Genomic DNA, 27,029 nt, shown 5'->3' with positions numbered 1-27,029 from the left:
TTTTACTCCTTGTATGTGTTTTACCATGCTTTTAATATTTTATCTTTTAGCATCACTTGTATACCACCTGTATATCACCATACAGTATTGTATATGTCAAGAGCCTTAGAGTGTTTTTAAATAAGCAAATAAGGCGCTATAGAAATCTTGTGTATTATTTTTATTATTATTATTTATTAAAATGAAACAATACTAGAATATATTTCTCTTTATAAAATAAGTTTCAGATACTATATTTTCCTGATCACTGCATCAGAATTCGTCTTGTTATATTATCAGGTACGTTTTAACTAAATCACCGGTTTGCTATTTCCAGCACTTTATATGAGACAAATACACACGGTAATCTTAATCCCTGCATATAACTCAATCTTGCTGTTATCTTTACACTTGTGTCTGTACCTTGACTTCTGTTGTCCTTGGATATGTACCTATACGTTTCACTCGGATGTTGTTTTATCTTCTGGCCTTTTTCCTTGTATCTTGACTTATGGATCTCAATTCTGAGTAAGAATATAGTCTCTTGACCTGAAACATGTGTTGGAATAAATAACTTGCAGATAACATGGTGACAATACTGACCAAACCTATTGTGGAAAGGTTTGGATGGTAGTACTGGTGACAATACTGACCAAACCTATTGTGGAAAGGTTTGGATGGCAGTACCAAAGGTAAAAACCTGAAAAATACAAAGCCCAAATTTAGTCCCAATGGACCTGAATATGGTAAGTACCACAATCCATAGCACTAAGTCATATAGTCTAGGTATGCCTAAATATGATATCCAAAACTGTCACAATGATAACCTAAACTGAATGTGCAACTACAAAATACATTGGCAATAATGTATATGTCCTGAAATATCACTTAAAGTCCACACAGTACTTAAAGCAAGTATTTTCCTGAATATTCTGCCATAATCATAAAGATTAATACAATGTCCTAAAATTACACAATTTACCAAATATTGACAATGAAATAGACACTAAAATAGGCTACACAAGCTACACAAATGTCATTATAGATTAACAGTTGAAGGGAAGCAACTCTGTATGGCTTATACTGCATGTAAACTGTATATTTCATGAGCAAGTCACTTGAGCGACTTGAACATGAAAGCTTGGCAAATTTACACCTAAATGACTTACACATTTAAGAGTGCTAACTGTGTCTCTGTAACAAGTACAAAACAAGTGTGTAACAAATACAAGTGTGAAACAAGTACAAAATATACAAATAGTAAAATTTCTGGAAAAGCAATCTATTTTAATATGTCTTGTCTTATGGTCCTGTTTGGAATCAGTTCATAACACCTTAAACAATAATACAATTGTCAGTGAAAAGGTTTACATTTTCACAAGTCCATGATTTATTTATAGTCACCACTGGGTCAAGGGTTGAAAGTAGTTCCTATGCAAATTAGCCAAGTCTTAATGAGGTCAGGTCTGCTGTCTTGTCCTTGGTTTTTATTGGCTGAAGATGTGCAGCATCTTGATTGGATGTTGAATTTAGTTGCATTTGGAAAGTGTGAAGTTTGTTCACTTGCTGTCTTTCTCCCAACCTGGCAAGGTGGTTTGAAAGTCATGGATGGAGGATTGTGACTTTGGTGAATTACAGGTTAGTTACACTTGGTTTTATTTAAAAGGAATAAACTACAAAAATATGTTAAATTGTTGAAAGGTTAATTCAGTATTTATTGTAACTGAATTTATGCATTTGGTGGAGGTATATTTTGACCTATGGTTAGAAATTGTTGGTGTCAATAATTTCACTTACAATATACATATACATTGTTTCAGACTTGTATTATTTATACAAACTACCGTAATAAATCCGGACCACAGCCTCAACGGAGTTGTGTCATTGAGTCAGAGCCATCCCCGTTACATTTCTACGATACCTAAATCATAAAGGACTTAAAATATCACAAGCTGTCATAGAAGTCTAAGGCAATATATGCCATAAAGTGCTGTACGTGAATTATGCCTGATCGAAAGCTGAACAGCGCTACTTCTTAGATTACAATAACAAACTTATAATCGCTTAACATGCCTCAACTGATACTTATGCATCTAGATTTACATGAAATACAAAATAACAGACTTAATACACACTCGCTCGTTGCTTTGTATGTCCTATTTTTCCTAAAAATTGAAGTTTTCAAAGACTGTAAACGCCATTCGGCCATGCCGCCTAAAACCTAAAAACTGGTCCAAACCGGATAATAGTGCTAGACTGGTACTTTGTATAGATTGCACAAGAAATGAAGTACCAGACTTGTTTTAGTCTATAGATTGCTTAAGAAATAAAGCAGTGTTAACTGGAGTCTTAACCGGAATGCAATTCCTGGATCAAACCTTATCAATTAAGATGATTGCTCAAGAAATAAAGCGCTGTTTGGCACATGAAACAGAACAAAGCCTGTTAACGAATAAACGCCACACTCAGCAGTATTACAGCTATGTGTATATACCAGTACTTGAGCCCGATTTATACCAGTACTTGAGCCCGATTTATACCAGTACTTGAGCCCGATTTATACCAGTACTTGAGCCCGATTTATACCAGTACTTGAGCCCGATTTACACCAGCACTTGAGCCCGATTTACACCAGTACTTGAGCCTGATTTATACCAGTACTTGAGCCTGAGTTATACCAGTACTTGAGCCTGAGTTATACCAGTACTTGAGCCCGATTTATACCAGTACTTGAGCCAGAGTTATACCAGCACTTGAGCCCGATTTATACCAGCACTTGAGCCAGATTTACACCAGCACTTGAGCCAGATTTACACCAGTACTTGAGCCCGATTTATACCAGTACTTGAGCCCGATTTATACCAGTACTTGAGCCCGATTTATACCAGTACTTGAGCCAGATTTATACCAGTACTTGAGCCAGATCTATACTACTTGAGCCAGATTTATACCAGTACTTGAACCAGATTTATACCAGTACTTGAGCCCGATTTACACCAGTACTTGAGCCAGATATACACCAGTAATTGAGCCTTAGCCATACCAGTACTTGAGCCAGATTTATACCAGTACTTGAGCCTGAGCTATACCAGTACTTGAGCCAGATTTATACCAGTACTTGAGCCAGATCTATACCAGTACTTGAGCCAGATTTATACCAGAGCCAGATTTATACCAGTACTTGAGCCAGATTTATACCAGTACTTGAGCCAGATCTATACTACTTGAGCCAGATTTATACCAGTACTTGAGCCAGATTTATACCAGTACTTGAGCCAGATTTATACCAGTACTTGAGCCTGATTTATACCAGTACCAGTATTTTGAGATTTATACCAGTACTTGAGCCCAGATATTATACCAGTACTTGAGTTATACCCAGTACTTGAGATTTATACCCTTGAGCCTGATTTATACCAGTACTTGAGCCTGAGTTATACCAGTACTTGAGCCTGAGAGTACTTTTATACCAGTACTTGAGCCTGATTTATACCAGTACTTGAGCCAGATTTATACCAGTACTTGAGCCAGATTTATACCAGTACTTGAGCCAGATTTATACCAGTACTTGAGCCCGATTTATACCAGTACTTGAGCCCGATTTATACCAGTACTTGAGCCCGATTTATACCAGTACTTGAGCCAGATTTATACCAGTACTTGAGCCAGATTTATACCAGTACTTGAGCCAGATCTATACTACTTGAGCCAGATTTATACCAGTACTTGAGCAAGATTTATACCAGTACTTGAGCCCGATTTATACCAGTACTTGAGCCCGAGTTATACCAGTACTTGAGCCCGAGTTATACCAGTACTTGAGCCCGATTTATACCAGTACTTGAGCCAGATTTATACCAGTACTTGAGCCCGATTTATACCAGTACTTGAGCCCGAGTTATACCAGTACTTGAGCCCGATTTATACCAGTACTTGAGCCCAGTACTTGAGCCTGATTAATACCAGTACATGAGCCTGATTTAATGAGCACCAATACACACCATCACACAGGGAAATGCTGTTAACCTCGTCACTGAATCTGAACACATAATTCACTTACTCAGTTCTCACAACCAGCGCAGGTTGCTAGGAACCTGTTATGTCCAAGAATACCCATCAGTTCTCACAACCAGCGCAGGTTGCTAGGAACCTGTTATGTCCAAGAATACCCATCAGTTCTGAATTAAAGCATCAAACTTCACATTATTAACTATCACATAGTGATGACCATCTGACTGAGATAATATGCATGTATAGTGCATAAATACAGCGCCCTTCACAAACACAAGGAAAATTCCATTCTTCAATCAAAAAATGCAGGAAGATATGGTACAAGTCAAGGTAGTGAATGGCATCACTAATCAGTTTTGTCAGTGATGAGTTACATGTGTAATGAGCTTGACAAGATAAGACCAAATACACTTAACAAGGAGGAAATCAACATTATGGTTTTACTGTCCCAAAATGAAAAACTGTGGTACATATAGTATTCCCAGAAATTATTGAGAAGATATTTCCGGCAAATATCTAATACATGTATAATCTATCTAATACACTATAGAAGTTTTATTTAAATGAATATGTTGAGATATGATTCTCTTACAGTCTAAGTGTCTTTTCAGTACTTTGTGAGACCTCCTTGCCCTGCAATACACGACTGAATGCACCCAGGTACACTACCGATCATAGGTTGTAGGAAATCGTGTGACAGCGTATCCCAATATTCGACCACTTCAATCTTCATATCCTCCATATTTCTAAGTCCATTTGGGTTTATTCTGTGCTTCATCAACATATTGGTCCTTCTTGTAGAAATACACAATGCCGTCACTCCACGTGATGATCTCCCACACCGTTCACTTCTTGTATATCTCCAGTAGAAATACACAACACCATCACATCCTCCCCACGTGATGATCTCCCCATCAACATATTGTTCCTTCTTGTACATCTCCAGTAGAATTACACAACGCCGATGACTCCCACACCGCCGCCACTGATGATCTCCCGCCGTCACTGATGATCTCCCACACACACGCCGCGTCACTCCACGTGATGATCTCCCACACACACCGCCACTCCATGTGATGATCTCCCACACACGCCGCCACTCCATGCGTGATGATCTCCCACACACCGCCGTCACTCCACGTGATGATCTCCCACACACCGCCGTCACTCCACGTGATGATCTCCCACACACGCCGTCACTCCACGTGATGATCTCCCATCAACATATTGTTCCTCCTGTATATGATGATCTCCCCCACACCGCCCGCCACTCCACGTGATGATCTCCCCCCGCCACGCCACTCCACGATGATCTCCTGCCACTCCCACGGATGACCTCACATACACACCGCCGCCACTCCACGCGATGATCTCCCACACACCGCCGCCACTCCACGTGATGATCTCCCACACACCGCCCATCACCCACGTGATGATCTCCCACACACGCCGCCACTCCACGTGATGATCTCCCCACAACGCCATCACTCCACGTGATGATCTCCCATCAACATACACCGTCCTCCAGTAGAAATATATCGCCCACTCCAGAATGACACCCACCGCCTCACTACCACGTGATGATCTCCCACACACCGCCGTCACTCCACGTGATGATCTCCCACACAACGCCATCACTCCACGTGATGATCTCCCATCAACATATTGTTCCTCCTTGTATATCTCCAGTAGAAATACACACCGCCCCTCACTCCGCGGATGATCTCCCCACACCGCCGTCACTCCACGTGATGATCTCCCCACACATATTGTTCTACCCGCGGATGATCTCCCACACACCGCCGCCACTCCACGTGATGATCTCCCACACACCGCCGCCCACGATGATCTCCCTAGAAATACACACCGCCGCCACTCCACGTGATGATCGCCCACACACACGCCGCCACTCCACGCGGATGATCTCCCACACACCGCCGCCACTCCACCGTGATGATCTCCACACAACGATCACCCATGTGATGATCTCCCCATCAGCCACCGTCACCCACGCGGATGATCTCTCCCACACACCGCCACTCCACGTGATGATCTCCCCACACACCGCCACTCCACGTGATGATCTCCCACACACACCGCCACTCCACGTGATGATCTCCCATCAACATATTGTTCCTCCTTGTATATCTCCAGTAGAAATACACACCGCCTCACTCCACGTGATGATCTCCCACACACCGCCGTCACTCCACGTGATGATCTCCCACACACCGCCCACTCCACGTGATGATCTCCCCACACACCGCCTCCACTCCACATTGATGATCTCCCACGCCGTCCTCCGATGATGATCTCCACCCATGTGATGATCTCCCACACAACGCCGCCACTCCACGTGATGACCTCCTCCCACACCCGTCACCCACGTGATGATCTCCCCACACACCGCCGTCACTCCATGTGATGATCTCCCACACGTGATGCCGCCACTCCACGTGATGATCTCCCACACACCGCCGTCACTCCACGTGATGATCTCCCACACACCGCCGTCACTCCACGTGATGATCTCCCACACAACGCCGTCACTCCACGTGATGATCTCCCATCAACATATTGTTCCTCCTTGTATATCTCCAGTAGAAATACACAACGCCGTCACTCCACGTGATGATCTCCCACACACCGCCGTCACTCCACGTGATGATCTCCCACACACCGCCGTCACCCACGTGATGATCTCCATCAACATACCGTTCCTCCTTGTGATATCTCCAGTAGAAATACACAACGCCGCCACTCCATGATGATCTCCCACACACCGCCGCCACTCCACGTGATGATCTCCCACACACCGCCGCCACCCACGTGATGATCTCCCCACACACCGTCACCCATGTGATGATCTCCCCATCAACATATTGTTCCTCCTTGTATATCTCCAGTAGAAATACACACCGCCGTCACTCCACGTGATGATCTCCCACACACCGCCGTCACTCCACGTGATGATCTCCCACACAACGCCGTCACTCCATGTGATGATCTCCCATCAACATATTGTTCCTCCTTGTATATCTCCAGTAGAAATACACACCGCCGTCACTCCACGTGATGATCTCCACACACCGCCGCCACTCCACGTGATGATCTCCCACACACCGCCGCCGTCACTCCCGTGATGATCTCCCACACACCGATCTCCCACACGACCGTGATGACTCACACGCCGTCACTCCACGTGATGATCTCCCACACAACGCCATCACTCCACGTGATGATCTCCCATCAACATATTGTTCCTCCTTGTATATCTCCAGTAGAAATACACAACGCCATCACTCCACGTGATGATCTCCCACACACCGCCGTCACTCCACGTGATGATCTCCGCCACACACCCACATGATCACGATGATCTCCACACAACGCCGCCACTCCACGCGTGATGATCTCCCATCAACATATTGTTCCTCCTTGTATATCTCCAGTAGAAATACACAACGCCGCCACTCCACGCGTGATGATCTCCTCCCACACACCGCCATCACCCACGCCATGATGATCTCCATCAACATATTGTTCCTTCTTGTATATCTCCAGTAGAAATACACAAGCCGCCACGCCCCGTTGATGATCTCCCACACAACGCCGCCACTCCCCGCGGATGATCTCCCATCAACATATTGTTCCTCCTTGTATATCTCCAGTAGAAATCCACAACACCATCACTCCGCGTGATGATCTCCCATCAACATATTGTTCCTGTACATCTCCAGTAGAAATACACAACGCCGCCACTCCACATGATGATCTCCCACACAACGCCGTCACTCCACGTGATGATCTCCCCACACACACCGCCACTCCACGTGATGATCTCCCACACACCGCCGCTCACTCCATGTGATGATCTCCCCACACACCGCCACTCCATTGATGATCTCCCACACACCGCCGCCACTCCATGTGATGATCTCCCATCAACATAACGCCGCCACCTTGTGATGATCTCCCACACACAACGCCGCCATCACTCCACGTGATGATCTCCCACACGCCGCCACTCCACGGATGATCTCCCCACACACCGTCACCCACGTGATGATCTCCCACACACCGCCGTCACTCCACGTGATGATCTCCCACACAACGCCGTCACTCCATGTGATGATCTCCCATCAACATATTGTTCCTCCTTGTATATCTCCAGTAGAAATACAACGCCGCCACCCACGTGATGATCTCCCACACACCGTGCCACTCCACGCGTGATGATCTCCACACACCGCCGCCACGTCCCACGTGATGATCTCCCACACACCGCCCCACACAACGATGATGATCTCCCACACGTGATGATGATCTCCCACACACATCAACATATTGTTCCTCCACGTGATGATCTCCCCACACAACGCCGCCACTCCACGTGATGATCTCCCCACTCGCCGCCACCACCACGCGGATGATCTCCCCACACACCGCCGCCACTCACGCGGATGATCTCCCCACACCGCCGCCACCCACGCGGATGATCTCCCACACAACGCCGTCACTCCACGTGATGATCTCCCATCACTCATATTGATGATCTCCCCACACACCGCCGCTGCACTCCACGTGATGATCTCCCACACACCGCCGCCACTCCACGTGATGATCTCCCCACACACCGCCGTCTCCACGTGATGATCTCCCACACACCGCCGTCACTCCACGGATGATCTCCCCACACACGCCGTCACTCCACGTGATGATGATCTCCACACACCGCCGCCACTCCACGTGATGATCTCCCACACAACGCCATCACTCCCATGTGATGATCTCCCATCAACATATTGTTCCTATTTGTATATCTCCAGTAGAAATACACAACGCCGTCACTCCACGTGATGATCTCCCACACACCGCCGTCACTCCACGTGATGATCTCCCACACACCGCCGTCACTCCACGTGATGATCTCCCACACACCGCCGTCACTCCACGTGATGATCTCCCACACAACGCCGTCACTCCATGTGATGATCTCCCACACAACGCCGTCACTCCACGTGATGATCTCCCACACACCGCCGCCACTCCACGTGATGATCTCCCACACACCGCCGCTACTCCACGTGATGATCGCCTCCACACATGATCGCCGTCACTCCACATGATGACCTCCCACACAACGATCGTGATGATCTCCATCAACATATTGTTCCTTCTTGTATATCTCCAGTAGATCTCCACACAAGCCGTCACTCCACGTGATGATCTCCCACACAACGCCGTCACTCCCCGTGATGATCTCCCATCAACATATTGTTCCTCCTTGTATATCTCCAGTAGAAATACACAACGCCATCACTCCACGTGATGATCTCCCATCAACATATTGTTCCTTCCTTGTACATCTCCAGTAGAAATACACAACGCCGTCACTCCACATGATGATCTCCCACACACCGCCGTCACTCCACGTGATGATCTCCCACACAACGCCATCACTCCACGTGATGATCTCCCATCAACATATTGTTCCTCCTTGTATATCTCCAGTAGAAATACACAACGCCGTCACTCCACGTGATGATCTCCCACACACCGCCGTCACTCCACGTGATGATCTCCCACACACCGCCGTCACTCCACGTGATGATCTCCCACACAACGCCGTCACTCCACGTGATGATCTCCCACACACCGCCGTCACTCCACGTGATGATCTCCCACACAACGCCGTCACTCCACGTGATGACCTCCCACACAACGCCGTCACTCCACGTGATGATCTCCCATCAACATATTGTTCCTTCTTGTATATCTCCAGTAGAAATATACAACGCCGTCACTCCACGTGATGATCTCCCATCCCACATGTGAAATTGTAGGCTATGTTTTGGGTGTTGCTAGGTAGGTTTCACGGTATATTTTGTGCACATTTTCACACAGTTTGGAAAAAGTCAGACAGACTATGGTTAGGGAATTCGGCTTTTTCATCCAGTTAAGTCTTCCTAATTCTTGTCTAAGGGTTTCATTATATACCTGAGGACTTCTTCTGTTAATCATCTCATTTCTGATATTCTCATCACTTTTCAGTTTTCCTCTACTCACAATCTGACCAAGTTGTGGGCGATCCGTAGTCCTGAACTATCTTGGTCTCCCTGCCCCTGTCTTGTGTTCAATCCCAACTCCTGACTGAATATTCTTAAGTTCTGTAGACAGAGGAATGTCATGTCTACCAGCTAACTCTTTTGCATTAGTCACACCCCTTTCAAAATCATCTAGAACCAGCTTTCTTTTCTCTTCTGCTGTAAAACCTGCTATGTCAACAAAGCAAGCTGTCTGCTACACCAGGGGAGATAACTCTTGATGCAGTTCTTAAGCGTACAAGATTAGCCTCCCATATTAACTACCTTAATACAGAATGTAAGACCTTTTCAATAATGTTTGGAAAATCTGTAAAAGTGAAATGGGCTATGGACAAGAATGATTGTATGAATTACAAAAACTACTTGTTTATATATATATATAACACAATATTTAATAATTTTTCCTTATCCTGACTTATGCTAAATGCTTGTCTCCTCATTCTTGCTAATGATAGTGGAACACTTAAAATCCCTTTAAGTTCCCTTCTAAAAAGCGGACGTAAAATCTTCACTCACCCACGAGTAGTCTCCCTTGCCTCCTTTGGCGCCTTTTTGGTTACATGACCAGCTATGTTTGTCACTCTCTCCTTCTTCGCCCTTGAGGACGGTTGTGAGAGCACCTGGGTCCCTATACGGCACATATCCTTTTCTATTTTGGACCTTTTACATCTAAATGGCAGCTGTATACGGTTTTTGGATTGTATATTATCAAATGTTTTGATATTATGTCTAAATTATACGTTGTTTGCCATGTTTGTCATCTGGTTTACAATTGATGTAAACTTGTAGTCGTTGTAAATACCGGCTGTCCCGCATATATTATGTCCTTATTGCACTACTACATGTTCTTCCAGCTTTCGCTGTAAACATTGTCAGAAACTACTTTTGAATTTAATAACTACCTTTTTTTCTCTTCATAGAAACAGCTACATCGGCAACTATATCAGCGCAGACATTGACAGGAGACCTATCAATGCAGACATCGGGTACCAGAGATAGCAGCAGCGTCAACTCTTCACAAGTGCAGCGTACCTTAGAAGAGGCCTCAACGTTCTCAGAAGCATCATCAACCCTGCAGCAGTCTCAACATACGTCACAGAACTTCAACCTGGGGCTGTTTATGCAACAGTTTACAGATCAGATGATGTCGATGATGGAACGTCGCTTCCGCAGGAGGAAGCTTCTACTAAGACCACTACGACAACTACAAGCCTGCGCCAAGGTTCAGCAGCCTCTCCAACGCACCTGGATGAAGAGGAAAGCCTGCGCGAAGGCCCACGCACCTGACGATCGTCAACATCTGAAGCTAGAAGTCTGGACAACGCTACCAACGTCAGCTCAGCCTTAGACGTCCCCGAAGGAGCCTTTAAGAATTCTCCACACAGAAGCAGATTGAAGCATTCTCCAGAACCCAACAGACACCGCAGATAGTTAAATGGATCGTCATCACCGTCGGACTTAGACTCACATCGGGAACCTGCGCGCAGGCACTCCACATCTCACAGAGGGGAGATTACGTCAATCAGCCTTCGTGAAAGCTTAGAGAGATATCTCAAGACTCCAGGAGGAATACACGGTCACACCGGGACCATTCACCTGCACGCAGCTCTACATACAGATCTACATGCAGAGACTCGCGTCATTATGGATCTTCAGATAGGGAAATGTCCAACTTCACCGTCTGAAGTTAGAAGTCTGGAGAACTCTACTAACGTCAGCTCAGCATAGCAGACCCCTCCGATGACAGTCGCCCTGCGCGAAGGAATATTAGCTATGCGCTCTCTTGGATGAAGGCCTGCACGAACAGTTATGTTCACGAAGATCTTTACTGTCAGAAGTATCAGCAGTTAGAAGCCTGGAGGATTCAACGAACACCAGCTTAGCGTTAGCAGTCCACGATGGAGCCTCCACGCAGTTTCAGCGTCTCAGCAGGAAGGATTCTAACACAGAAGAAAATCCAGTCATTCTCCAGGATTCTACAGACTGCGCAGATACTGATCTTCCAACTTGGACCTTCATCAACCTGCGCGCAGGCACTCATGGGGAGGATTATAATCAGTCAGCATGTCCCGCCGTTCAACGATAGCAGATTTCCCCTTCATCATACAGAGCCCTTCATGCTAACATCAGGGTTTGAGATTACAAGATCATCAGTGAATCCCGTAATAGATCTTCAAGATGGAAGATAAGAAGATAACGCAACTGCACACTACAACTAGATGTTGGCTATGTTGGATCAACACGTGGCTGAAGGAAGAGACACACACCTGAAGTAACGATGTCAGATAACATCCGATGAAACACTGAAGATGAATTTTCATCACATGGGCTTACAAGATATCAAGGGGACAGTTAACAGCATTGTCGCAGTTCCTCAGCGAGACATCGGTTACGGTCAACTTTACAGAACATCTGTATAAGATGACGACTGCAGTAAAGATTATAAAGTTGAAGAATACAGTGAAAACAGACAGGTAACAGTCTGCTTACATCGGTATTACGCGGCGAAGTTTTCGCCCGCTTCCACTCAGCCATCTATACACATGTTGACTCGTGTAACTCCGGCACAAGCCGAACACAGAGGTTATGGACAAGGCTGAGTGTTGATGAAGAAATCAACGACTGCACAAGATTCTACAAGGATCATTTACCTGCAACACCGGTGACGTCACATCTGTAATCTGATTGGTCCATGATAGACAACGCCCTCCACAGAACTCAGTCATAGTCACGTGCCAGGAAGTCGTCTACAGTTGTAAACAACTCTTTCAATGTGGGAAAGGCTCCATTTACAGTCCAGTTAGCAGGGTACAGCATGGTTTGACTATCTTCACGGGTCATAGAGGACTTCCCCTGTCAGCAGATTTAATATTGGTTATCTGGGGACTTGCAGCGACAAGCGTGAGACAGTTTCTGCTCGCGGCAGCCGGTCGACTATAAATAGACTTCACATTGATGGCAGGCCCAGTACATCATAGATTTTTGCTGATTTAGAGATGACGTATTATGCATCATCACTGCACATTGTTAGGATTCTAGTGACATCTTCATTACATATTACTGGAAGATTGATGAGACAAGCTTCAAGCCATTATTCCAGAATCGATCATCTCTCCGGTTCCAATATTGACAGACATGGCAAGGGCTCCTAGATCCACGTACCTACAACGGAGGACATGATGGCAATAGATGGCTAGTAATCTCCTAATCGGAGTTGGAACCAAAACAGGATCTTCAATTTCTGGGAATATGGCTCATCACACCACAGAATCAGGAACAATTACATGTATTGTTAGTAATTGTTAGTAAACTTACCTCTGGATTATGGTTGCCTTATTCCTGTGGATTCCACAGATACATACAGAATGGAAATGAAAATTTTAACTAAGTCATAGCTATCCCTAGTGGTATGCTTAAAAGAGTTACGCAGTTATCTCCCTTAGGCTAGCTGTGACGTCACAACGTAGTTGTTGAAAACCTCTCATGATTTTTCTGAAGAAAACTGACCTCTTCTGCATCTCCTCGTGGGGAGGTCGGGTGGGCAATAGACTCCATAATCCAGAGGTAAGTTTACTAACAATTACTAACAATACATGTAATTGTTCCTAATTATAGGCGTAAACATTCCCTCTGGATTATGGTTGCCAGAATCACACATACGGAAGGAGGGTTTATGCAGATGATGAATACAGCAATACCACTAATTATCCCGTTATAGTCTATGACATAACAATTAGGATAACTATGACTTAAGTGATGAAATGTAATATATATATCGATTACCTAGATCATTCCCTGGATATTTCAGTATATAATTACCTAAAGGGAAGGATCATCCTTGTGAGGGAGAAATATATGGTGTTTGGAGAAGACTGTGACGTCACTTCCGGTCCCAGACGTCATATCCGGTTCTGTAATAGTCTATTGACTGATTCTCATTTTAACCGGTTTCTGTGACGTCACTTCCTGTTTGATGACGTCACTTCCTGTTCATTGACGTCACTTCCGTTTATTGACGTCACTTCCGGTTTGTGATTTCAAGTCTTCTTGTGGATTATTTAACTGGAGTAATAAACTGCAGCGGATATAATAATTCCACTTTCTTGTGATAAACATTAGTAGATACGGTTCTTCAAAGATCCCCATCCTTCCGTTTACTGTTAACCTGTTTCCTCCCACACAGTCCAAAGACAGTGAACCACTGCTGAGTTTGGATATATATATATATGCACCCCCTTTTTTTCCCCTTCAAGGGAAAAACAAGAGGAGGAGAGGCGCTGTCTGTAGGCTCTCTTAGGATGGAATGACGTTTTGCAAAAACAAATTGGTGTGGGGATTAGAGATCTTCCACTGGCATGCAGCAACAATCTGATCTATTGAAATGGACCCCCAAGCTGCAAGTGACGACGTCCAGGCCCTGGTCTCATGCAGGGAAAACTATTCTTCACTAAGTTGGGGTCAAAATCCTGGTAAACAAGAAAATGATTGTCTTCCTAAGCCAAGACGATATAATATTCAATCAAGAACTCCAAATCAACAATTGTCTTGCATGAGATAATAAAACAAAACAAAAACAAACAAACAAAACAGCGGCAACTATGTCTGATATTGAGAGCATGCTGGATATACCTTCTCAGAGCTCGAATAGGGCATAGGAGTCTAGTTCTGTCTGATCTAGAGGCAGAGGTAGGGAATACTTGAATCTGGTATACTCTGTGGCCGAGAGACCATCAGCAGAAGCCTGATTCTTGGCAAGAACAAACTGGTAAAGTTCTACATGACAGCCATCTAGAGCCTCCTGTAAAGGTGATTGACTAAAGTCTATGGCCAAAAATTCTGGTATTCTGGAACCGGAAACTGTAGCAATGACAAGTAGAAAACCCAACTTTTTATGGAGAGGAAATGACAATGAATTTCCTACATAGGTTTGGAAGAAACAGGTGGTCAGGCTCGCTGACTTGGTTAGCACAATAAGTCATCGTATCCCAATTGTGTAGATCGATGCTCATGTTGTAGAACACTTGATTGTCTGGTCCAGACTCGATTAATTACAGATTGCCGCCATAAAGATGGAATATTGCCGAGTGAAGCGGAAAACTTAACTAGCTCACTGTGGTTGATACTCGACTACGCACGTATAAACTAAAGAGTACCTCAGCTGCCTAAACTATGGCTCTTGCCCGCGTCATACGAGTTACGATAGCCGACGATTCCGCGGATGGCACCCGGTCCCGTTCGGCTTGCGACTCCGACCGCACCATGCGGAAATAAATGATTGCCTGCCAAGCGGACTTACTAATAGTAGGGTCAAACACAAGCGGTTGAACCCCCGGAACTGACGGCAGGACCTCGTGCGGCTTGTGCCATGGGCATAAGCTACCGTCGGTCGACCTCGTCGACATAGACGGTGTCAACCTGAGCCGAGATATATCCCGTTATGCCATGCCACCGATCCGCCGGACTACCCGTGGCTATGGGAGATGGCAGCTGGTGGACAGCCGTGAAGCCCGTGTCTCCCGTAGCCGGTATGGTTGACTGGGACGATCCCATACGTGTGGGCCGCAAACGGTCCACGGGGATCAGCCCCGTTATGCTCGCTTGGCTCCAATCCGCTTGTGCGGGAAAGGGTGGCCGGCCGAGAGGGCTTTTATGGGTTGTAACCGTTGCCGGTTGAAACCCAGGGACTGAAGGCAGGGCCCGTGCAGCTTGCGCCATGGGCAAATCCTGCCTAATGTCGAACCGTCGACATAGTCCCTCCCGCTCGAAACCTTGGCTTCTCCCGCCGTGGGGATTGCTCATCAGTTTGTAGTTTGCGGGTGATACTACGGCTTCCCCGAGTAGAGCACCACAACGACCTACGGGTATAGACTCTAGACCTTGGTCTGGACCGTGGTCTTTTTGAGTCTGTATGGCACACGGCCGACAGGCTTCAGCCTGATCAAACTGCCTCTGCCTCGTTTTTTATCGAATTTGCAAAGAATAGATATATGGAAGAATGAATGTATCCCGTAAGGGATGAAACTAATGCCGTATATTGTCCATTTAATCCAATCATATTACAAAAAAAAAATTCTTGACACAATGAAAATCGGTTATAAAAAGAGTATGGAGGACCCGTGAGGCAGGAGGCAAATAGAAAAAGGGGATACAATTTGGCCATGAATTTTGAGATTGCAGACACGTGCTAGACATTATGATTTTTGGCGGGAAAATTAGATGAAAAGCAAGCAATATGCACAAAATATAGAATGCGATCGTCAGAAACATCAACCAATGCGACACTACTGACCAGGAGTCTTGAAGTTGTTGAAAATTTGAAGAAAAATTAAAAAACACTTCCACTCTGTAAATATGTCTTCTGTGTTGTCCATACAGAAAAATTATGAGAGGTTTTCAACAACTACGTTGTGACGTCACAGCTAGCCTAAGGGAGATAACTGCGTAGCTCTTTTAAGCATACCACTAGGGATAGCTATGACTTAGTTAAAATTTTCATTTCCATTCTGTATGTATCTGTGGAATCCACAGGAATAAGGCAACCATAATCCAGAGGGAATGTTTACGCCTATAATTACACAGTTGTCCCAGAGGATCGTTGGGTCAAGATACAACATATGTTATCTCAAGCAATGCTCTCTCCGTTGACACTACGTGCTTGGCAAAGCATGCTTGGTCTACTCACCTCAGCTCAAGACATGACTCGCAGAGGGAGATTACAGCTGCACCCACTACAATATTTGTGAACACCCATCTCGACAGTTTGGATCCACTGATACTACCGGACAGCCTGAAACCATAACTCCTATGGTGGACTGAGACATGAATGTTTTTGGAGGAATTTTTTGTCAGAGCCGGCTTGCAACACTCATCTCTACGTGGATCCATCACTACAAGGATGGGGTGCTCACCTCGACAATGAAGTGGCAGCAGGAAAGTGGTCGAGTCAGGATCAAATGCTGCACATCAACCTGTTGGAGATGAAAGCAGTGATCAACGCTTTACAACACTGTTCCAGCATACTAAGGAATGCAAGGCTCAATCCACACGGACAACTCCACAGTAGCGTTCTACATCAACAAACAAGGATCAACAAAGTCAACAAGTCTGCTAAAACTCAGCTTTCTCCTGTTCAGCATCGTCGACGACCTGAACATCTACATGAAGGCATGTCACATTCCAGGAGCAAAGAATGTCATAGCAGACGCCCTATCTCGTCCACTACACCCATCCCTGACTGAATGGATGTTACATCCAGAAGTGTTCCGGTTCGTCACACAGACAGTAAGATCTCCGCTGATAGACCTGTTTGCAACAAAGTTCAACAAACAACTACCAACATTCGTCTCACCGATTCTGGATACTCAGGCATGGGCAACAGATGCTTTAAGCATCTCATGGGAAGGACTAAACGCTTACGTGTTTCCACCTCCAGCACTATTACCACAAGTAATACAGAAAATCATGCAGACGACAACACTGCAACTGATTTTGGTCGTGCCCTATTGGCCAGCGAGGGTATGGTTTCCCGTCCTCCTACAAGAACTCGGAAGTCAAACCCTGAAACTACCAGAGTGGTCGAACCTGCTCGTCCATCCACACACCAAGCAAGCTCACGGGAATCCGGCATTGTTCCAGCTACACGAGTGGAGCGTATCAAAGCTTGCCTGCAGACTAGAGGGTACTCTGCCAGAGCACCGAAAACAGTGACACAAGCTCTACGCAGATCAACTCACAACTTGTACAACGATAAGTGGCAGACAAGTATGCAACGAGGAAAGGCTTTACGGCGGTGAAAACAAACCCATCCTCAAGTGGCGGAATACTTGTGTCATTTGCAACAGACGAAACACTTAAAAGGTTCAACACTCTCAACGTACCTGGCTGCTCTCAGCACAGTTATCACCATGAAGACGGGTGTCAAGTTGACCAAAGTACCAGAGATTCTGGCACTAATACGCTCGTTCAAGTTGGAAGACCAACAAAAGAAATTCAAGGCTCCTACCTGCGATCTCAACATAGTTCTACAACATCTCACCAGTAATGCCTACGAGCCTCTAGAACGGACATCCTTTGAACTACTGACACAGAAAACGCTGTTTCTGATTGCCCTAGCAACAGCAGCACGGATGTCAGAAATACATGCTCTGAACGAACACGATTTGAAGCAAGACATCGTACATCTTGGACTGATGGGACTTTATTGCCAAGAACCAACTGCCCGGCCAGCCTGACAGACAGTTCCACATCCCAGCACTTTCTACAGTCCTTGGGCCACAGGATACATAGGATTTATCCTTATGCCCTGTCAGAGCATTGAAAGTCTACCTACAAAGGACAAAAATAAGAAGACGAAACTTCAAGCACCTATTCATCCCCTTATCCACTGAGACGTCCATGGAAGTCTCTCGGACAACTACATCAGTTGGATGAGAGCCGTCATACTAAGGGCCTACATAGCAGCAGGACTTGAGCATCCACGAGCCTCCAATCCCAACAGGCGTCTACACTTGCTCTGCATGGAAACTGCTCAGTTACAACAATAATGGAGGGCTGCTTTTGCAAATCGGACACGGTGTTTGCCAACCACTACCTCAGAGACATTGCCACCGAAGACGTCTAAGGCATTCTCCAGTTTGGGCTACTTGTTGTAGCACAACAACTAACGGTTCCACAAAGGCGCTGAGAAAAATCTTGCCCTTTTTTCATGTGACTTGTCAAAACCAACGCTCCGGAAAGCAAATGGTTAAAGTCCATGCACACGTCTAGGAAAGACTAGCATGAGTGATAGACCCTGTACTTGTATAGGACTTGCTCGTACATGAAGAAAGGTCGCATCTCCACTTGATGCACGCATCAAGAGATGGAGTTGCAATAGCTAACTAATGGAACATTAGTATATCTAAAATCCACATGAAAATGTCAGGAGAAGTATCGGAAGAAATCTGACAAGTTGTGGTTCCCCCCGACTCATCAGATGGAACAGTGCCGTCATAAATTCCCGTGGGGGGGAATACAGGACGTAAAACAGCAGCCAGTGAATCCAGGAAGTGGCCTGACCCACCACCGATTCCGACGGATTCTGCAAGCATTTAGCATGAGTCAGGAATAAGGAAAAATATGTAATTTTGTGACTAAAATTGATATTTTATACTTATCCTGACTCATGAGGCCAGCCCTCCCAACCTCCCCTCTCAGGGCACTCTGGATTTCCCTGTAAATCTGGGTGTCAGGCGTACAAACGGAGAGAGTGACAAACATAGCTGGTCATGTGACCAAAAAGGTGCCAAAGGAGGCAAGTGAGACTACTCGTGGGTGAGTGATTTTACGTCCATTATTAGAAGGGAACTTAAAGGGATTTCAAGTGTTCCACTATCATTCGCAAGGAGACAAACATTTAGCATGAGTCAGGATAAGTATAAAATATCAATTTTGGTCAGAAAATTACATTTTCTATGGAAAAGTTGTATTGCTACAACATCATTTTGGTTGATAGCACTTGTTTTAAAAAGTTATTAAGAAGTCACAATTATGCCCTTTAGAAATGTACAACCATACCAGTGGATGGTTTCTATAGAATCAATGTATGGAATTAATAGTAACAAAATACATGTACTTAAGTGACATTGACCACTTGCAGGAGGAAGGCGAAACTAAAGATGACCTACCTGCTATGGCAAGTTTCATGGTAAGTATACTAGCCACATAAAGAAACTGTGCATTGTCAAAATATTTTCCCAGTTGATAAGTACGATAACAATGTCAAAGGTACATATAACCTTTAATGGAGGGATCATGAGACCATAACAAGTCGGGTGAATTTCAATTGAAAAGTCAATCACAATGACGTCACGAGTCCACAAGCGGGACAGGGGTCAAACGACCATGTCACAAGCTCAATAACGGGTATGTCTACCATCGGCATTGAGAACAGCAGTGCATCGACGACGCATAGCCTATCAAACGTGCAAGGAAGGCTTGTGGGATGTCACGCCAGATTCTCCCCAGTTCTGTTGCAAGGTGAAGATGTTATCTGGCAGATGAGGAAGACGGCGTAGACGTCGATCCATCTCGTCCCAAACATGCTCTATTGGGGAGAGATCCGGTGAATTTGCAGGCCAAGGCAGTAAGTCAATGTTGTGGTGTTGCAAGAAATCCATAGCAACACTTGCCGTATGAGGGCGGGCATTGTCCTGTTGGAATGTTAACCCAGTGCCATGACGTTGCAGAAAAGGAATTGCCACAGGTTGAAGAATCTGATCCCTGAACAATCACCAAAGGAGTTCTTTGGCGTGCTCTTATTCCACCCCAAATCATCACGGAACCACCACCAAAGCGATTCTTCTCCAAGACACAGGCCTGTGCATAACGTTCTCCCAAGCGTCTATAGGCACGTTGATGTCCATCACTATGGGAAATGTTAAACCTGGACACATCTGTAAAAACAACATTTCTCCACCAAAACAAGGGTCTGCGGACACGATTTCGGCACCACCACGTTCGGCGAGCTTGTCGATGACGTTGTGGTCTGATCCCGTGATGACGTAAACGTTGTCGAACTGTGTTGGGGTGCATATGGCGAAGTCCTGGGATGGTTCTGGCAGTCATCATTGCAGTCTGAAACCTGTGGCGAAGATGGGTCCCCCTTATCCATCTGTCCTGTTGTGGCGTTGTTACACGTGGACGTCCAGAACATGGCCTATCGATGACGTCATTTGTGTTCTGGCAGCGTCTCACCAGTGCAGAAATGGTGTTCCGGTGGCAGTGGCAATGTGCAGCCACTTATCGTTGAGACATTCCCCCACGGACCATCCTAATGGCCCCATGACATTGTGCAGACGTGAGCCTTGGCATGCTATGTGTTTCAATAGCCGTTTAATTTTTTGAATGATCGCAAGGGCAGGGGTTGAGCTTTCCAAAGTGACAGTATTGTGTGGCATTCATTTGTTCTGTTACTCTTTCCCGGACTGCACGTGCAACAACGTATTGCACGTCTCAAGGACAAACCCACTGACGTCGCGGAACGTGGCACGTGCATGCATGTTGGATACATGTCACTAATCTCTGAGTTTAAATCCTTATGTGTCTACACAGGTTTGATAAATTTAGATTTAAATTTTTGTATGCACAGTTTCTTTATGTGCCTAGTATATATAGAGAAAACAAGATAAATTAAGACATTGTTAGCTCTGTCTGGCATTGTTGGTGGAATCCATACATTACACTTACAATCCTACGCTATCTGTTACTACTAGCAAGGAGCCATGAAATTATAAATCTTTTTTTTTTTTTTTTTTTTTTTAAATATTTTTATTTCCCAAAGTACATTTGTTGTTGTTGTAGTACAAAAGCATCATACACAACACATCCTCGTCATCAAACATTGTGCAAACATCACCATCAATACAATCAATCAATACAAAACAATCATCGTATGTTCACTGTGGATTTACTATAATGTAATGAAATTATAAATCTTGGTCATACTATGCTGGTAAAGCTAGAATCCCCATTCTCTCAACCCAGGCAAGGTCAGCAGCATCATTTGAGGGAGGAAAGAGGAAAAGGACTGCAGTGAATCAGATGAGGACAACACAACCACAGTGGTATGTTAAATACACATTCTTGCAATGTAAAAAAATGATCATATATTTGTTTTACATAGAAGAAAACATATTACTTGACCCAAATGAAAGGTTTAATTGTATAGTGGTTGATTAGTAGCAAATTGAATATTCCTGTAATGTCCTCAAGAAAGAGGAAAAGAACTTTTGTAAAGCAAACAACAGATTGTAAGGAGCAAGTATAGTACCATGATGCTCACACAACTAAGGAGGCACCAAGTATAGTACCATGATACCATGATGCTCACACAACTAAGGAGGCAAGTATAGTACCATGATGCTCACACAACTAAGGAGGCAAGTATAGTACCATGATGCTCACACAACTAAGGAGGCAAGTATAGTACCATGATGCTCACACAACTAAGGAGGTAAGTATAGTACCATGATGCTCACACAACTAAGGAGGCAAGTATAGTACCATGATGCTCACACAACTAAGGAGGCAAGTATAGTACCATGATGCTCACACAACTAAGGAGGCAAGTATAGTACCATGATGCTCACACAACTAAGGAGGCAAGTATAGTACCATGATGCTCACACAACTAAGGAGGCAAGTATAGTACCATGATGCTCACACAACTAAGGAGGCAAGTATAGTACCATGATGCTCACACAACTAAGGAGGCAAGTATAGTACCATGATGCTCACACAACTAAGGAGGCAAGTATAGTACCATGATGCTCACACAACTAAGGAGGCAAGTATAGTACCATGATGCTCACACAACTAAGGAGGTAAGTATAGTACCATGCATATTAATAGTGACTCGAATATAGAAATGCTTTAACTGGATTTCAACATGAACTTGTAATGAACTAACTGTCCCACACTTTCCAGAACCAAGGAGATGAGACACGTCCGATCAACAGGAGACAGAGTGAACGTGTAAGTTAAAGAGCCAACACTGTAACAGGAATGTAGACATTTGGCTGGTTTACTTCATGTTGCCTGAAAACAGTCTAGGCTGGACGAGACACAAGTTTGTTTGATGTAAAATAAACTCCAGGCAATCCGGTTGTGATAACACAAAATTATAGTCAGTGAACATTACCTCAATTCATTGTGTTGCCTAACACTACCAAAATGACAAGGTGGCCAACACCAAGAATGAGAGAAATATATGCAGCATGAAGAGCCAAGTCTATCCCAAAGAGAACAACCATTAAATGTGAAGTTTTAACAATACAGAAATAACAGTTATTGTTCATGTTCATTTCAACGGTGTCGTCTCAGGACGCTGACCTTTCGATTTTCCACTAGTCTCAGGACGCCGACCTGCGGTTTCCTTTGAAGGTTAGGTTCTGATTAGGCGTAACTAGGGTTGTGGATAATCTACTCTAGATGTTTTGATAAGGTGAACTCATCGCACTTGGTGAACATATCGCAATGGAACCACCACAACTCAGATGGGCCAAGAACCAACAACCACCTGGAAGGGTGGCATTCACGTCTGAAGAGATACATCGGCAAGGCTCACCCAAACATCTTCCAGATCACACCGTTATTGTCACTAGAACAGACCAACACGGAAAACAAGCTGGTCCAGTATGTTGCTGGCCAGAAGCGTCCGTCCAAGAAGAAATACAGGGACTTGGAGCGACGACTGAATCACATCCGTCACCAGCTCAGACAAGGTACACTGTCCGTGAGACCGTTTGCTGATTCAGCATTCCACCTGTTGCTGTGGATCAATCTCTGTGAAAATATGTGTGCTATATGTATCATGAATATGCATCGCATATGCGATGTATTTATTAAAAATATCACATTTACTTATGTGACTCATTGTAAAAAAAACTGTAAAAATCTGTCGACTGAGTTTGTTAATGAGTGCTTCAAGTATGGGAATTAACTGATAAAAATATGGGAGTACTGCACTTTACCGAGCGCACTTTTTCAGATTTAATCAGCGCTGCTGGGGCTCGAACGCGTTCAGCAGGATTAGGGGGATTCCTGATGGGTGCTAATTACGCTAATTAGCCGACACGGTACCTCGGGACCACGGGTGCGATCACAGCCAGCATGTGCTCGTTTAACAGGTCATTACCACAGTAGCACTGCTAGCCCTGCGCATGCGTAATGGTTTGTTTTCATTTCTCGCGCATGCGCAGTGCTCAGTCTCCGCCTACCCATTCATCAACTCGAGAAGCCACACCTAGCTATTGTTATCAAGATGTCGCACCAACCAATCCGAAGAAGCCATGATTTATGACGACGTTTATCGTCTGACTTTCGATTCGCCGGTTCTTGTCGACTGGCTGACTACCAGCGGGGTCATAGGTGACTTCGGTGGAGCCTGCCCCGTTGTACTACCGGGTCAGCTGACTCGAAAAAGACTCCAGCTACGGTCGTGATGGTTTGGTCTGGCGATGCCGGGTCAAGACCCGCGGTCAGAAAGTTTCGATCCGGGGGGAGCTGGTTTGCCGGCTCTCATCTCACTCTGCCGCAATTGATGAAACACCTTTATTACTGGTGTACAAGACGCCGCCTCATGTGATCCAGCGACTAAGGAGGTAAGTATAGTACCATGATGCTCACACAACTAAGGAGGTAAGTATAGTACCATGATGCTCACACACAGCTAAGGAGGTAAGTATAGTACCATGATGCTCACACAACTAAGGAGTAAGTATAGTACCATGATGCTCACACAACTAAGGAGGTAAGTATAGTACCATGATGCTCACACAACTAAGGAGGTAAGTATAGTACCATGATGCTCACACATACCATGATGCTCACACAACTAAGGAGGTAAGTATAGTACCATGATGCTCACACAACTAAGGAGGTAAGTATAGTACCATGATGCTCACACAACTAAGGAGGTAAGTATAGTACCATGATGCTCACACAACTAAGGAGGTAAGTATAGTACCATGATGCTCACACAACTAAGGAGGTAAGTATAGTACCATGATGCTCACACAACTAAGGAGGTAAGTATAGTACCATGATGCTCACACAACAAAGGAGGTAAGTATAGTGCCATGATGCTCACACAACTAAGGAGGTAAGGAGGCTCACACAACAAAGGAGTAAGTATAGTACCATGATGCTCACACAACTAAGGAGGTAAGTATAGTACCATGATGCTCACACAACTAAGGAGGTAAGTATAGTACCATGATGCTCACACAACCAAGGAGGTAAGTATAGTACCATGATGCTCACACAACTAAGGAGGTAAGTATAGTACCATGATGCTCACACAACTAAGGAGTCAAGTATAGTACCATGATGCTCACACAACAAAGGAGGTAAGTATAGTACCATGATGCTCACACAACTAAGGAGGTAAGTATAGTACCATGATGCTCACACAACTAAGGAGGCAAGTATAGTACCATGATGCTCACACAACTAAGGAGGCAAGTATAGTACCATGATGCTCACACAACTAAGGAGGCAAGTATAGTACCATGATGCTCACACAACTAAGGAGGTAAGTATAGTACCATGTATATTAATAGTGACTCTAATATAGAAATGCTTTAACTGGATTTCAACATGAACTTGTAATGAACTAACTGTCCCACACTTTCCAGAACCAAGGAGATGAGACACGTCCGATCAACAGGAGACAGAGTGAACGTGTAAGTTAAAGAGCCAACACTGTAACAGGAATGTAGACATTTGGCTGGTTTACTTCATGTTGCCTGAAAACAGTCTAGGCTGGACGAGACACAAGTTTGTTTGATGTAAAATAAACTCCAGGCAATCGGGTTGTGATAACACAAAATTATAGTCAGTGAACATTACCTCAATTCATTGTGTTGCCTAACACTACCAAAATGACAAGGTGGCCAACACCAAGAATGAGAGAAATATATGCAGCATGAAGAGCCAAGTCTATCCCAAAGAGAACAACCATTAAATGTGAAGTTTTAACAATACAGAAATAACAGTTATTGTTCATGTTCATTTCAACGGTGTCGTCTCAGGACGCTGACCTTTTGATTTTCCACTAGTCTCAGGACGCCGACCTGCGGTTTCCTTTGAAGGTTAGGTTCTGATTAGGCGTAACTAGGGTTGTGGATAATCTACTCTAGATGTTTTGATAAGGTGAACTTGTCCACTTGGTGAACATATCGCAATGGAACCACCACAACTCAGATGGGCCAAGAACCAACAACCACCTGGAAGGGTGGCATTCACGTCTGAAGAGATACATCGGCAAGGCTCACCCAAACATCTTCCAGATCACACCGTTATTGTCACTAGAACAGACCAACACGGAAAACAAGCTGGTCCAGTATGTTGCTGGCCAGAAGCGTCCGTCCAAGAAGAAATACAGGGACTTGGAGCGACGACTGAATTATTCCGTCACCAGCTCAGACAAGGTACACTGTCCGTGAGACCGTTTGCTGATTCAGCATTCCACCTGTTGCATTTGGGTCAAAATCTGTGGATCAATATCTGTGAAAATATGTGTGCTATATGTATCATGAATATGCATCGCATATGCGATGTATTTATTAAAAATATCACATTTACTTATGTGACTCATTGTAAAAAAAACTGTAAAAATCTGTCAACTGAGTTTGTTAATGAGTGCTTCAAGTATGGACTGACTGCTTCAAGTATGGAAATTAACTGATAAAAATATAAACTGTTGTCGTCTTCTCATTAGGTGTGCTCTCATCTGCATAATCCGGATTCTCCTCTTCTAACAACTCGTTGATCCTTCATTGTCCTCATAATCCTATATTAACTGGCAAAATGAAACTGTCTCAGGACGCCGATATTTTCCACTCAACCATGAAGTTTGGTCGAAAGGTCGGCGTTACAAGCCTGAACCATTTCAGCTACCAATACCTTTGGATTATGAGTCCATATGGAGGTTACACTCAAACACAAATGCTGAGATGGCTGTAGTAGATGGACATAAACTGACAGGGAAGAGTTTCGGAGTACTGAGACCAGGGCATGAATTTACAGATGAGGTACTTCCATAACAACTAATTAATTTGAAATCTGATGATAGCAATAACTATTTGACAAAAAGTACACCTATTTATATCTGTTTTGGTTAGGTAATCTTCATGTTCATGTAACTAAAAACCGATGACCATGGATTAAAGAAGTTTCACACAAAATGTTTATGCTTGGCTTGGCATCACCCTTATGGAAGGGATTTTTTCAAGGAACATCAGTTTGGGCTTTCCTGATATACAAAAGCAAATTAACTTTGATGACATAGCTGAAGTTTTCACACCATGTATTTTAAATCGGTTTGCTAGTTGTTTAATGCCACATTCGACCATAGTCGAGGTGTCTAATGAAGGTCTATGAAGAAGTTGG

General features: G+C 44.6%; 1 long non-coding RNA gene across 1 annotated transcript; it reads left to right on the top strand.

The window, feature by feature from the left end:
- Nucleotides 1-213: 213 nt before the first annotated feature.
- On the top strand, nucleotides 214-25,801 carry LOC124260431. The gene is made up of 3 exons (XR_006894078.1): nucleotides 214-537; nucleotides 14,753-14,759; nucleotides 25,791-25,801. It is a non-coding gene; the product is annotated as an uncharacterized LOC124260431 (long non-coding RNA).
- The last annotated feature ends 1,228 nt before the right edge of the window (nucleotides 25,802-27,029 follow it).

This window comes from Haliotis rubra, unplaced genomic scaffold, assembly GCF_003918875.1.
Source record: "Haliotis rubra isolate DU_JTF1 unplaced genomic scaffold, ASM391887v1 Scf762, whole genome shotgun sequence".
Lineage (NCBI taxonomy): Eukaryota > Metazoa > Mollusca > Gastropoda > Lepetellida > Haliotidae > Haliotis > Haliotis rubra.
This window is presented reverse-complemented; position numbering and strand designations above follow the sequence as displayed.